The sequence below is a fragment of the Triturus cristatus genome, chromosome 6, assembly GCF_964204655.1.
Source record: "Triturus cristatus chromosome 6, aTriCri1.1, whole genome shotgun sequence".
Classification (NCBI taxonomy): Eukaryota; Metazoa; Chordata; class Amphibia; order Caudata; family Salamandridae; genus Triturus; species Triturus cristatus.
The window spans coordinates 157,144,858-157,160,414 of record NC_140589.1 but is presented as its reverse complement, the minus strand read 5'-3'; the positions used below and the strand labels follow the sequence as shown (position 1 = coordinate 157,160,414).

Here is a 15,557-nt window from a genome sequence, read left to right as displayed (position 1 = left end):
ACAGGCCGAAAACCCAATTAAAAGTTGTCTCCAATAACAGCACTATTTCCCAATACAATGATACTAATATCTGCTGACCGCCTGGTGAGCGACCAGAGTTAGACGGAGTAGCATTCATTCCCAACCAAACCATTAACAGTGGAAAAAAGCTTACGACAGGGTTGCGTCTTAAACATTCCCCCTCAATATCTTTTTAGCCTGTTTATCCAATGACACTTGCAAACACAACTCCTTTCCCCACCCCAAAATAGGGCACCTCCATGTCAATTCTCTAATGTATGTGGGCAGTTTGGTCATGACCGACTACACCAACACATCGATTGCATCATATGGTAATGTTGGGAATACATCCTGGAACACATCGACTGCATCATACAGCAGCGTTGGTTTACATCTGGATTTTGGTTTAAAATCCGTCTTAACGCTCAAATTAGTTGCGAAACCCATTTCATTCAAGGTTTTAATCATTGCATCCGCCTCTCTTTCCAGATTTAAATCCTTCAGTGTATTATTGCTTCTATTTAAATCGTATGCATCACACAACCGTTAAGCCTCCTCCTGAATTTAAATCAAGGGGAGGGGAGCCGCCTGGCCCCTCCCTTCCCGAGCCAGGAGGTGAACTCGCTACAGGCCCGTCTCCAGACGGGAATCCATTGAGGGATGTGCATATGATAAAATAATCCTTTCAAATCACTTGCCTGACACCCATGAGTTTTTAAGCACTTTGACACTAATTACTTATATTGACAGTATGTGCTCCCTTCCTGAGTCGACCTCCATAATGATAGTTGCCACCTCGCAGGGGGAAGCCTGTGTTAGTGTGGGTCATCAGTTCTAAAGTGGATACCCAATTTGGATAGCACTTGTTAAAATCTGTACCACTTCGTGTTGTTGAGTGTGCCAGCAGTGCTGCCTCCACAAAAACAAAATGTTTTGACTGATTCCTAGTGTGGAAAAGGGAGTCTGGGGATATGTGTAACGTGAAAGTTACTCACCATGGCACTTCTAATCTGACCACTAGCCTTTTCACTCCTGTCTAATATTTTGTAGTTTGAAGACGAAGAAACTTGGGCACTGAGGTACAGATTTGGGCCCTAGGGACCAACGCATTTTTTTTTAAAGTATTCATTAAAAGGATATTGGTTAACCATAACAATCAGTAGAAAGTGGATTTTGTTAAACTCAATAAAAATGTAAAATTGGTATTTAGTTCTCAACACCTTCACCTCTTTAATCTTTATCAGTGATCCAAGCCAATTCTAAGTAATTACGCAGCCAGTAAATTCCTGATGGCCAATTTGGGCATGTGATGCCAGCGCTTCACATACTTAAACAAGGGTCTCAGTATTGAGCTTAAACCATCACCCTCTGTCCTGAAAACCTATTAAATATGTAGCGTGTGGAACTGCAGATCCTCAAAAGTTATAACTTAACTGTATAGACTTCCAGCGGACACAGAGCAATGTCTGCCCAAACATTTTCGCTTCATTTTGCTCTCGGGATTAGTCGATAATTGGTGGGGAGTATTCTAGGAGATATTAGTAAGCACGCAGAGCACCTTTGGTAGTACTTTCATCTTGATCTGTGAAGGAATTTGATAGTGTTTTCCGCTGTGTAACTTATTCTTTGTTTTGCCTTACATTCATGAAATATTTCATTAGTAGAAGTGGTTATCTCCAGATATTTAAATTGGTCTACAGCGAATTTTGATTTACCACCAACAAAATTAAAAAACCCTCTTACCTGGAAATCTTTGGATTTGGACTTGTTCACCCTTTAAAGCCCCGATTTGGTAATATTTCTTGGATTGTGTGTAGTATCTCTTGAACAGAAACCTGGGATGGCAAGATGTGAATAGAATATTGTGAAAGGTTGCCTTAGTATGTGGTGCACACTTATTTAAGTGAAGCACCCTGCACTAATTCAGACAATCCTTTTGGTGATTTTAGTGGTCTTAGACAACCTTAGAAAGCTCTATGTGGTAGCTGTGGAGAGCAGCCTTCAGGCTTAATCCTGAAGGAGTGTAAACCAGCTTGTTTCACCAATACTTAATCATATGGTATAGGCTAAGTGAAAAAGAACCACACAGTGTAGTTATAAAAATATGTATTTATTATAAACACTCACTAACACATTACAATATCTCCTACCCGGAGTTATAAACACAATTCACACAAATACTTTGGAAATAGAGCACGTAAGTAGCACAAATAAACAATCCTATTCTAAAATAGTGGAATGCAACTATGACTCAAGTCGAGAGTCGACCCAGAAGACGTAGAAGTGCTGGGGACCCAAGGAACCACCCAAGGTAAGTACCCAGGAACACCACGAAGGCAGTGTGCAGCGCATGAACACGACCGCTTGATCAGCACAAGTCAATGGGTAAGTCGCGGTTGCAGTTTTAAGGAAGGACCCTTCCTAGAGGACCCTGAAGAAACCCTGTGGAAGATGGAAGGTTGGCGAGGCACCCCACCAGTGGATACCCCAGGAACCAGGATACCTACACCAGGGAAGCTGGGTGCATAGGTGTGAAGTGGTGTCGGAAACTGCTATAGACCACAATCGAGGACTTTAGGAAAGATGCTGCTGGAGAAGAAGACGAAGGAGTCCGGTGGAACCCAAAGGTGGATTCAAGATGAGAGGTACCTGCAAGCAGAGGGGACAGAGTCTATGCCGCTCAGGAGTGACCAGGAGACACCGAAGACGAATGCCCACCAATGTCGGTAGATGCAGGAGAGTTGACGATGCCCTTTAAGTTGCAGCTGTGCGGACCAGGCAAAGCTGGGAAAGACCAGGAGCCATTCGCGAGCTGTCCCATGCCGGATGTCTGGAGCCTGGTGGTCAGTGTGCGGCAGGGGCACCAACAAGCCTTGGCAACGGCACCCAACGTAGTCGTCGAAAAAGGTGCAGTATCAGGACCAGCAAGGTCCAAGTGACACACCACGAGCAGGTAAGTCAGAGCAGACCCTGAGCAAGCAGGGGAGCCCACTGGAGCCAAAGAAGACCCTCCAGAGGGCCCACAGTCCGGAGGCACAGGAGTCGCTAGAGGACCTAGAGTAGCTCACCAATGAAGAAGGGCCACGGTGCAGAGGATGTGGTGAGGTGGAAGATCTTGGTTGCAGGGGATGCTTGAGGTTGGAGAGGAGTCAACGAGCCTTGGCAATGGCAAGTTGACGAGGTGCATAGGGATACTGCTCCAGCGGTTCCGACGAGGGATACTGACTTCAAACTTGCTGTGAAGACAGGGCAGGCCTCGAGGGAGTTGCAGAATCACCACCACCACCACCTGTGTTTGCTGAGCCTTTCGGAGTTTGTGGGAGCCCAGGATCAGCAGACCGGTCAGCTGCGTTGCGGTGCCTGCAGATGCAGGGGAATGAATCCTTCACTCCAAGCGAGATTCCATTGGGTGTCTTGCAAGTCCACAGTACTGGTGGCGAACCTGTATGGAGCTCGGGCACAGATGTTGCAGAAGACTGGCAGGACGATGAGACCAGGAATCTTCCCATTTGTAGTCTCGGTTCCTAAAGTGAAGTCCAGAGTGCCCAGCCGGTTGAAGTTAAAGTTGTGCTGGAGGAGGGCTCCAAATGTGCCCTTCAAAGCACTCTAGTAGCACTGGAAACCGCCCCCACCCTGTACCAATACTCTAAATCCTGTCTGGGAGGTGGTCCCACCTCCCTGTGACAGGAAACCTATTGTCCTGCCTTCCCCTGCTCGAACTTGGCTGAGCAGCAGGAGGGCAGAATCGTGTCTCTGGTCCGCAGCAGCCATAGTTTGCTGTCCAGGTCTAGAAGACTATTACCGGGAGCACCGAGCACCGATGGCCTCCTGGAGGAGCTTTACAGTGCATGAAATTATACCTCCCACACCATTTACAGTGTGGGGATTTGATGCCAACATGTTTGATACCAAACACAAAAGGGTTCGTTCCAGACAGTTTAGAAAGAGCCATTGCGCAATGTATCTTAATGGAAGACGCACTTACAACCTGGGAGAATGGACTTCGAAGGTTGTAGGGGTGTCCTACTCATGCAGGGGCACCCGAACACTTAGAACCGAACACCCTGCCTTCAGGATTGATTGAAAGGCCTGCCTCAGGGCTGCCCTATAGGTTTTAAGTGCAGTGACTCCAGATATAAGAAAACGTATATCTGTCGTAAGTGGTGCTAGCACCAGCTTAAATAGGCTGCAATGGCAGGCCTGTAGACCCAATTTGAGTGGTCTCTCTTGGGTGGCATAATATTTGCTTCAGCCCATGGGGGGGACCCCTGGTGTACCTATGCTCTGGGTACCTTAGTACCATATACTGGGGACTTACAATGGGACACCAGTAGCCAATCTGGAGTGTACCGAAGTACTCACCATGTTCAATTTAGGGAAGAAGCACAGAGACTGGGGTCCTGATTAGCAGGATCCCAGTCAAACTAGTCAGTAAAACATAATGACACCAGCAAAAAGTAGGGGTGACCATGAAAGCAGATCCTACTTTCCTGCAAATATTAATTGTATATAATTGTAATTGCATTTATATTATACTCACTACCCATGAAAAGGCGTTAAAGCTGTTTATACCAGCTAGCATCATGCTCTTGAACCCAAGCTTAGTGGTTAATCAAATGGTTATTGGGCATTGGTGGTTATAAGGATTAGTTGGAAATGCCGTACTCTCTCAAGGCATCTTCCAAAAAGCTCTCAAGACAGTCCAGTTCATCCTTTTCCTAAAGAAACCTACACTAACCTGGTCGACCTGGCCAACTATCGGCCCATCACTTACCTATTGTTCATCTGCAAAATAGTCTAAAAAGCAGTATGTTCAAATCCAAGATCATATCGATGCTAACCATCTCCTGCACAACAACCTGACTGGTGTCAGATCTAGCAACAGCTTGGAGACCGCTACAGTACACATCGAAGATTTTGCCTTCCTGACCACAGATGAAGATGATTTCTGCCTCCTGGTATTGTGGGGCCTCAAAGCTGCTTTTGAGACAGTCAACCCTCTCACCATCATTTTCATCCTGAGGTCTCAAATGTGATTCTTCATCAATGTCCTCCAACGAACACCAGCTTATTCCCTGTGTGTCAAATGATCCCTGTCACTTTTGTAGTCTCCCTTGTTTCCATACTGTATCCTGGCATCTTCAACCTTTACTTGGAGCCACTTGGTGCTCCACTCACTGATGACCGATTCAAGATCCACCAATAGCCCTATCATATACAACTCTGCTTGATCGTCTCCTCTGTTTCTGTCATCCAATGCCCAATCACTGCTTGCACATCATCCAGACCTGGATGTCTGACACCTGCCTGAAGCTCAACCCAACCAAAGCAGAATTTCTGTTTTGTCGAGATAACAATTAAGAAATAGTACAGACCTGACTCAATGACATGAACCTGGACAGCTTTGAACCTCACCTTTTACTGATTGCATGTCACTTGGATTCACCCTCGATACCAACCTCACCATTGCCAAAAAACAAAATTCAAAGACAACGTGGTACCAGCTCTCTCACTTCTAAAGAAAGTGAAAGTTTCTTACGGAAATTGAATCGGAACTGCTGCTCAAGCCCCCGTACTCTTGCATCTGAATGATGGTATCCTACACGACGCAGTATGACATATTATCACATCCCCCCAATCCTAATTGAACTGCACTGGCCCTTCTTGCCGGCCCGAACCATCTCCAAAACCAGCTGCTTCATTTACAGAGCCATGACGAAAGCACTCCCACTTATCTTAAAGACAAGTTCACCATCTCTGGTGGTTCTTGGCATACCAACAGCAAGAACACCATGAGATCAAAAAAGAAAAAAATCAGGCCTTTTCCATCTATGTAGCTAGGATCTGGAACACCTTCCCTCTATCCATCAGGACTCGCCCAACGTGCCCTAATATAGGAAAGAGACTAAACACTCCGCTCTTTAAAGAACACTACATTACGAGAGTTGAAGCCTCTTTAGACTAGGTTTGTGGCATAGAAATTATAGATGGAGATATCTATAGATGGAGATATGTATCCATCTGCACTCGCATTCTGGCACCAGCAATCCTTTTATTCCTGGTTGTGACAACCCTGACGCGGTTCGGTCTAATCAGACCTTGTTCACAGGTTACGGTAATTTCGTCACACAGTTCAATTAGCCAATATTGCAGTTTTTATGACCCTTTTGTAGTTTCCCTCGTGGGATAAGTGCATGCTGGAACTTGTAGTGAAAATGTAAAATGTTTTTCAGCCCCAGTGGTCATGTACAGTATGTGTGTATATACATTTTCTTTTGATGTTCCCTTTGATGGGGCTCGTGCTATCGGCGCAATTGGTGATCCAGGCATTTAAGTTCTTCACTCCCTGCTTGAGGTTGGTGGTGGTAGTTTGAGGTGTTCAGGGCATCCATGCAGCTGGTCTCTGAGATTTTGTTCCACCTCCAGTGGGAGGCGATGGTAGTCTTCTCACAGCAGTTAGAGGCCTTCTAAAATATGTGTGAGCAATTATTGTATTTTTTTAATATTAAAATGCAGGACATTGTCAAAAGTCTTAACAGCACTTCACCTTATAATACTTTTGGAAGCTGTGGCACCAGTGATACTAGCATTGACCCTCCTAAAACAGCGTCCTGTTCTTTATCAGATTTCATCCACTTTATACTAGAGGAGACTAAACAGGCTCTGGCAGGATGTAAATCTGGCTCACGTGAGGACCCCTTTCCACCTCAGTTGTGTCCGTTGTCATCAATCCCATTCTAAATACATTACTAAATTGCTCTGTTCGGTAGGCCATGATGCAGAGCTGCTGGAAACAACCTAAGCTAATACTACTTATGAAACTTCCACTTATTAATCTATTCTTTCTAATTTTAAGCTTATCTCCCTCCTGCCTGCCTTATCTAAGATTCTTTAGAGGCCCATTAATCGCCAAATAACCAGCTATTTGGAGGCTGGCTGGTTGCTTCACCCATCACAACCTAGTTTTCGTCTTCATTTTAGTACTTAGACTACCCAAGTTGAGGTCACGGATTAAGCAAGTTGGCCGCAGATCCGAGGAAGCAGGTTGCATTGATCCTTCTCGATCTATCAGCAGCTTTTGATACAGTGTCTTATTCCAACCTTTGCACCGTTTGGAAGACATTGGGGTGGGTGGACCAGCGTTAGCCTGGTTCCGTTACATTTTGACTGGCCATTGCCAATTGGTTTGGATGGCTCAGTCTGCCTCAGATGCCAAACCTTTGAGACTGAGTGTCCCGCAGGGCATTGCCGTTAGCCCAACACTCTTTAATATTTGCATGACCCCCCCCATAGCTGCTTACTTTGGACAGGAGCACGCCTGATACTTTTAGCTGATTTAAGTTATCTCCAGTAGCTGTTTTCCAGTGGGTGTGGCTCAATAACCTTCAGTGCAATGCCAATATAACTGAGATTCTCCTATTTGGATGCCTCTCCCAACATGGGAGAGTGAATGCTGGCTCAATCTCGTCCCAGCCCCTCCAGCTTTGGCCTCCACAATGCGCAATCTGGGGATGAAGTTTGACAATTTTGTTGGTTTTCAAACCAGGTGGCGGGCTTGTGTTTCGAACTTTGGACAGCTACAATAAAGTTTCTGTACTTATTGTCATTAGAGACTCCGAAATTAGTCCTTCATGCTCCCATCACGTTCAGCTTCTTCTGAAGATCCCTAGAGGGGCTTTTATACATCATCATCTTAAGGAGCTGTATTGATTTATAATTTAAAAAAAGATAATAGATTTCAAAGGTCTTCTGGCTCATAGAGCCTTCCACCAGTCAGGCCCGGCTTATCTCACAAACAAGGTGACTCCATACCATCCGAGGAGAACTTTTTTCCTCTGATGCCCTTCTGGCAGTGGTGCCTAATTTTAACGAGCATTGGCGAAGTCAGTAGGTCTCGCTTTTGCCAGAGTTAGAGCTATGGGCGTTGTAAGTGCCAATGTCTTTTACCCATATGTTGTGGAGTGGATGTGTGTGGTGTGTAGTGAAATTATGTGGTTTGGATTGGAATTGTTAGTTGTGGAATTGTGTGGTGTGGAGTGCATTTGTGTAGTGAAATTATGTGGCATGGTGTGCAGCGGAATATGTACATAGTAATTATGTGGTATTGGTATACTGGAATTATGTGGAGTGGGATTGTGACACCGAGTGTAATTGTGTGGATTGGTATTTTGTGTTGTGGTATGTAGTGGAGTTTGGGTAGTGTGCTGTTTAATATTGTAGCATGATGTGGAATTCTGTGGTGTGGATTACATGTATGTGGTGTGTTTAATTGTGTTCAGTTGAATTATGTGGTTTGTTGAATGATGTGGTGTGGAATGAAAATGGGTGGCGTTTAGTGAAATTATGCTGTTTGGAATTATGTGGCATGGTGCGGAGTGTATTTATGTGGATTGTTGCTATATGGCATATAGTGGTTTTATGTGGGGTGTATTCCTGCGATGTTGAGTAGAGTGTAATTATGTTGAGTTGAACCATTTTGCATTGAGTGATATAATGTGGAGAGTAATTTTTTGGGTGGCGGTGAATTGTGTGATGTGGAATTATGTGGTGTTGTATGTCACACTAAACATCCAGGTATGCCACAAGGTACTCAGGCGAGTGGCGCAATTCTCATTATTCTGCATCTTCTTCAGACTATTACGTTAGGATTCAGATTAATGAAGATTATCGAGATTAAAACCCAAGTCTATTGGTTCCACAGTCAACAATTTAACCTCCAGATAGTTTCTGAGTAATCAAATCTATATATGGCTGGTGATGTGTGCACCTACATTGTCATGCAATGGCTGCCATTTTGGCATATTATTTCAAAACCTTTATTTAAATTTCCAAGATGGCTGATTGGTACTTAAGAACAAAAATATTTTATTTAAAAGCGTTTGTATGATACAGTATAAAGAGTGGCCTGGTAGTAATGCTGGGCCCTCGCTGAATTAAAGAAAATGGTAAAGGAGGAGAGGGCAGGGAGTAATGACATGTCAAGTGAGGAAGTGAGCAGTCCAGTAGCAGTGTGAAGCTGCTGGGCTATCGCACAAAGGAGGGTAGAGGGAGAAAAGGATAAACGGCGCAGGTTGGATAATTTGATCACTTTATGCTACTGTACCTGGACATTTCCTTGTTATCACAGCTCTTGAAGCTCACTGAGACCGCTCAGGCAGCAGAGGCGCTTCAAAGTGAGAAACACTACAGTGAAGAATGCTCATCCGAGGAGACTTGTGGGAACGGACTCAGAGTTTAGAAATTAATAAACAGAAAGAAGACTCATTTATCACTAGTATAAAACAGCCAATGGAAATATGAAACAAAAAATTCTCAGAAGGGCAAAACAAAATTGTATAACATTCCCTAGTCACTTCGTACGCTTTGTTAATAGAAATAACAAAAAAGAACACCTAGATGCTGCATGGAATCTAAGTAACCATTGTCTCCCCATTGTTTGAGGACAGAGAAATGTGCTTGTGTAAGAAGCCTCCGAAAAGCTCGCGGGACTGGGGCAGAGTGCTTAGCTGCTGTAAACAATCCCATGAAGCACATGCTAGCATTTCATAGGTCGCACACATCAAACTAACAAGTAATACACCTTTTAACTCACCACAGAGTATTCCAGAGCGAAGACAAGTCTATTCATCAAAAGTTGCTGAAGTGGAAAAGCTCAGGCCCTTACAGCAAGCCGTACAGCACGCAGTTCCTGGTCTAGCACTTTACAAACTTTACAATACTGTCTGGCATTGCATTAACCGTACTTGTCCTCTCCCTGCCTCTGTCCTCTAAGTTACCCGTATGCAAGAACGTCTCAATAGGCTTAGTATCATGTTCTGTCTCTGCCTCGCATTACAATTGCATTAAAGAGATGTGAAATAATGAACATGGACATTCCAGTTTTGGAAAAAATAGCTCTAATTATTGCTAAAGTTATGAAGCTGGATTTTTCGTTTTGCATGCTGTAACATTTGTCAAAGTCTTCGCTTAGCACCGTGGTCTTCATCTATTATATACAACCACTGGCTGGCTATTAATCAAGTTAGTTCATGGCCTTGGACTACAGGTGGTGCCTCTCTCAAACTCTCCCCAATGGTTCACTGTTGTCCACTTAGGCACATTTCACACATCAAGTTGTTTGCATTATTTGGTCTGAAAGACTGCAGGGGGCAGCCTGCATGGCCATTCAAGGTATCCTGCCTGGTCACGCCAGACATCATACCTACTGCTCTTAAGCACTACTTTGCTTTGTCATCTGTGACTGGCAAAAAATCTGGATATTTGGCGACCAGCAATAGGTAAGTGTGGGAAACTAGTTAACACCAAAGTGGGACAATAATTCAGAAAACGGGACTATGGTTACCCTACATTTGTATGTCTGGTGCCGTGACACAGGCCCAGGGATGTGAAAGGCCCATTGCACACTAATTATGGCAATCTTCTACTACCTTTTATTTAGCGCGTTGACCTAATGTGCACGTGCACTGTTAGTTAAGCTGTAGTGGCCGCCATGATGGGAGACACTCTGTTAGCTAAATCTGTTGGTCTAAGTGCAGCCTCTTTATGCTCAGGATACTGGTTCTTAGCATCCCAGGGCCCCTCCTGCAATCCCCTCCCAATCACACTGCCAGTACCGAATAACTTGCATGTTGTAAAGTTCCCTACTGAGCAGTTCTATGGCTTATCAAAGCAAAAGCTGGTACGTACCACCAGTCTCCTAGCCGCGACTTAGGGTAATGGGGAGGTACTAATCAATACGAAGGGTGACAAGGAAAAGAGCAAGCTACAGTAAGGTCCCAGTGAGAGCAATGCAGCAACCTTTGGCAGATGAAAAGATAGAATAACAAAAGAGAAGAGGGAATGTGAGAAACCAAACGTCGAAGGGGCAGAACAGATCGGTTTGCAAACTCTATGGTCAGAGATCAAATGATAGCAACACAAGAGAAGCCTTCAAGTGACGAGGTGCTAATTGTCTGTCCTGCAGATCCTCGCTGGGAGGAAGGAAACATGAAAGAATGGGCGGCCTGCAATAATTTGCATCACTCAATATTTGTGGGAGAATAGTCGAGGGCACTGACTGCAGCTGCGCTACTGCAGTTCACCAAAAGGCAGCCAATAAAAATGTGCCCGCCATGGGATTGCTTATTTCTGGAATTTAATAAGGAAGTAGTCTGAGTACATCACGCAGGAGGAGGTCGCCAAAATTTCTACATATTTGCACACAGCGGCATGGCCACGCCAATCTGTCTCGTGACAATTAAGACACTGGAATCTCAGCCACTGATTCGGCTGTGGGCACCACCTCTGTTTAGAAAGTACGCACCCAACGTGCCGGATGGGGGAGGGAGATATAGGTCCCCAGGCCCGGCACTCAACACAGGAATGCGGTCATGCCCGGGAGGCCATGAGGGTGAGAGATGCAAAAAACTGCTTGTACCAACCGGACCCGAATGGAAATCGGGACTACAGCTCACTTCACGTACAAAGAACGCAACGTGGAGTTGGACGTGTAGCCTGCAAATCTCATATAAACCAATATGGACCCGCTACTCGAGGCAAACGCGTGGCCTCGCCCCTTGTAAAACGTGCATAAAGACTGTAACTGTGCCTCAACTGCTTAAGGTGAGAAATGAGTATGGTTTTTACTCCTGTGATGTCCAGGCTGTGACCCAGGCTGTGACCCTTAAGCTGTCATGCAGCTCAGTGATCTTTTTACCCTCTGAGATAGCGACTGTCAATTTGCAGATGTTCAGGCAGGAGAGAACAGAGGAAGCAGCTAAAGAGCGCTACTGTGAACAAACAGCGGCGTGTGAATAAACAGCGGCGTCCCTATGTGCCTGTACCTACTATATAGCCAACCAGCCCGAAGCTGAGGGAAACAAGATTTTCAGCCCTCCTTACAGAAAGGGAAGTCAACACGACTAAAAACATTGAGCGCTCGTGTCAAGTGCTATTAGACAAAAGGTAAAGTAGTCGCTTTTACAGTAGTTAAAAGCGGCCAAGTGAAAGTATATAAGTACTGGGGCACTGCTCTGGTGGGAGTGAGCTGCTGACGAAAAGGAGAGAAATAGGAAAGATAATCACTTGGAAGGAAGGATTTTTAAAGCATACCAAAGAAACCAATGAAAAGCCCACAAAGTATATACAACATGTCTCAGAGAGACAGTGCAAGCGCTGTCTAGGCTCAACCTAAAATAAAAGATGGGAAGGCACTTCCTTTTCTTATATTGCTCTTACTGCTTGGAGTGCTCATCCTCTTTGTATACATGCTCTGAAAGACGAACTCTTCTTTAAACGAAACCTTTGCTTTTTCTCTCGGCATACGAATGGGCTCTTTGGTTTATGGGTCATTTGGTCTGTTCAGTGTCACGACACTGAGTAGCCGCGCTCTCTATACATTTTTTAGGTCGAGCATTCAAGGCCTCTTCTATATACTTTAGTATATACTTATGTGTATGTTCATTGTGGGATCTGGAGATCCTCCCTAGGACTTGTCTGCTACCGCTTAGGGACTTTTTTTTCTGTTCAACTTCCTCTATTTAACTGTCTTGATATAAAACGACCAGGAGAGTTCAGTCAAATTCCAGAATTGCTTTCTGCTGAGGTACCTTTTTAAAAAATAAATTCTGGCAACTGCGTCTATATTTACATTTCTTGATAGAAAACAACCAGCGGAGGTCAGTAAAATACCAAAATCACTTTAGCATTCTCTAGATTCCAGTCCATAGAAATTGTCTTCCACGAGCACCCGTAGACAATAACATTTTTGTAAAAAAACTTGTATTTTCAGTGATAGGACCACCGAAGGCCCTGATTTTATAATAAAAACAGAGCTTTTGACTACACCATTTCCCGTTGAAAGACAATATTTCTCTATGTGTTCCCATACCTTGCGTGTCGCGCAGTTTGGTGCTTACTTTCCCTCCATGTTAAAGAACAGTAGATGTTTCAGCACCCAGGCTAATGTGCTGCATAGCTAAATACATTTAAGGTCCCAAAGGCGAGACTGATTGCATTGCAAATGCTTGTTTTATTATTTGATTAGGATTAACATGCCCGGTGTCCAGAGCTACCAGGAACTGCTCCCTACTTCATCTCAAGAGGACTAACTTTCCATATCTGCATCCTCATAATCACAAAAGTTTATTATACACACAGTACACGGGGACCTATATAAAGTCAATTGTCACGAAGTAGTTGCTGCACCTTTTATTGTTGGGAGAATTTTATTTGCCTATGTAGGAGAGTGGCATCGACTGCATAGTTGCCCCCAACTTTTTGCTGATGTTTTTGCTGTTTTATGACTAGCCAGGCTGTGGCCCTGCTATCCAGGACCCCAGCCTATCTGCTTCCTCTGTTAAACGATGTGAGTACCTTAGGTACAAACCAATTGGATGCTGAGTATGCCCTGACAGTCCCTTGTAGATGGTACCCAGGGCATGGGTCCCTCAGTAGGCCTACCAGGGCTGCAGCACTTATTGTGCCACCCTGGGACAGCCATACAGACTGACACCACCAGACCACTACTGTAGTCTGGGTAAGGTGGTGCTAGCACCCCTTACAGGGATATAGGTACCCTATATCCCACCCCATTGCAACACATATACTCTCATAGGTCACCCCTATAGCAGGCCTTGGTAATCCTACAAGGCAGGGTGCTGAGGTATGTGTGAGGGGGGACCCCTACATGAGTAGGGCCTCTCTGCAACCGTCGTAAAATCATTGCTGGGTTGTTTGTAGTGTAGCCATACCATATACTCTTAACCGCATTATAAGTCTATCGCAATAGCGTGATAACTTGAGAATGGCTACACAGAACCATATCGTGTTTGGTGTCAAACATGTAGGAATCATACCCCCAGTCCAGCCATGGGCATGAGGGTACTATTCCCCCCTGCTAGAGGGGCAATATGGGAAAAGCGGCGGAATTTAGACACCAATTTAAAAGTGCACAAGCAGTACAAAATGGCTACTACCCGCCACCTACACGACCCTGGCTGGCTGTTGCTGGGGAAAACCCCAGCCTCGCCAGCTGGACAATAGGGCTCCCGTGGCAGGGAGGTGCTAGCATCTCCCCAGACAGGATAATGTGGATTGGAACAGGGTGGGTGCACCAAAAGTCCTTTCAGAGTTGCACGTAGGCAGCTGCAGAAGCCTCATTCTGCATACACCGCTTGGAACCGGTTCCGGGGCATCCTGCCCCTCGCCCAGGCAGGAAACACACAAAGGGGAGAGGGTGTAGCCACCCTTTCCCGCCTCACCTACCATTGGTGGACGCTACTCTGGACACTCCCCTAATCTTGGGGATAAAGGTGAATAACGTGGCCCCAGAGCCTCAGATTAATCTTGAACTTTACAGTCTTGACCTTCGACTTGCTGCTGCCCAGCTGACGGAAGAAATCTCCCTTGGGATAAAGGAGTTATCCCCCTGCTTGGCAGGCACCTGAAACACTGCAAGTGACCCGGTTGGAACTTCGCTGCTCTCACGAACTTCGACGACTTCCAGAAACCTTGAGGTGGGTTTCCAGCGCATCCCAGAGGCCAGTGAGTGTGCTCAACGAGTTTGGGCACCGTGGACCGCGTGGGTGCCGAGATCCCCAATACCCGAGGACACTGGCCACCTCTTGCATTGCCCACGACCTTGACCAGTGGGGAAGTTGTGCTTTGGCCCGTTTACGAGCCAACCACTCTACAGCAATTGTGCCAAAGATCAGCGCCCTAGCCCCCTCCGGTGGCCCGTGGGTGCCCTTTTACGCACTCCAAATTGCCGCCTCCCGCGGTTCCTTGTCTCTCGACTTGTGGGCCCTAGCGGAGGTCTATCTTTACAATCAAGAGTTCCCCTGGTTGCTCCAGGCCTGCTCTACAGTCTCCTCGAAGGAGACCTCTCCCAGACCTCGTGGGTCTGCACTGTAGCAGATTTGTTTATTCTTCGTGGGTTGCGGTTGCCAAGGCTTAGTGGATCCAATCCGGACACTAACACCGCAGCGACCCTCATCCGACGTGGGACAGTCGCCCTCCCGAAGCTGGCCTTCCTTGAAGCCTCCCGCAGCCCGTGGCTGCAGATCCAAGCTACACCACTTTCCACCTGAAGCACCCGACATCGAAGGGCTCTTTGCTTTGAGCCTCCTGGTCACTTTGCCGTGACCCAGACTCTGTCCCCTCTGCTTTCAGGTTCTTCTCTACAATCTTCACATCTTTGATCTTCACGGCATCATCAACGCTTTTGGCTAGCAGAACTTTTGACTATTTTCCCATTGAAAATCAGCCCGCGACCCGACAGCAGAAACGACCTATGCACCCGGCTTCCCTGGGGCAGGTAACAGTGGTACCTCTGTACTCTCGTGGTAGTGGGCTCTTCAAAAGCTTAAGTCTGAAGTTTTAACTTTGTACTCCTGCTAAAAGTATTTTTAAACTGTTTATTTCCAACCGCGACATTCTCCATAGGCTGTAATGTAGATCCCGATAGCAGCTACTTACACTGCACGCGCCTCCCGTGGGTCCCCTTCCTCATAACCTGGGGTGGATTCTTAAGGGGCCAGCGATCCTGAATGCCCTAGGCATTGCCTGTAGAATTGTCC

General features: G+C 45.8%; 1 protein-coding gene across 1 annotated transcript in view; it reads left to right on the top strand.

The window, feature by feature from the left end:
- PARP1 (poly(ADP-ribose) polymerase 1) overlaps positions 1–15,557 on the top strand; it is a 331,612-nt gene that overhangs the window by 116,433 nt on the left and 199,622 nt on the right. The gene's annotated exons all lie outside the window — the stretch shown is intronic.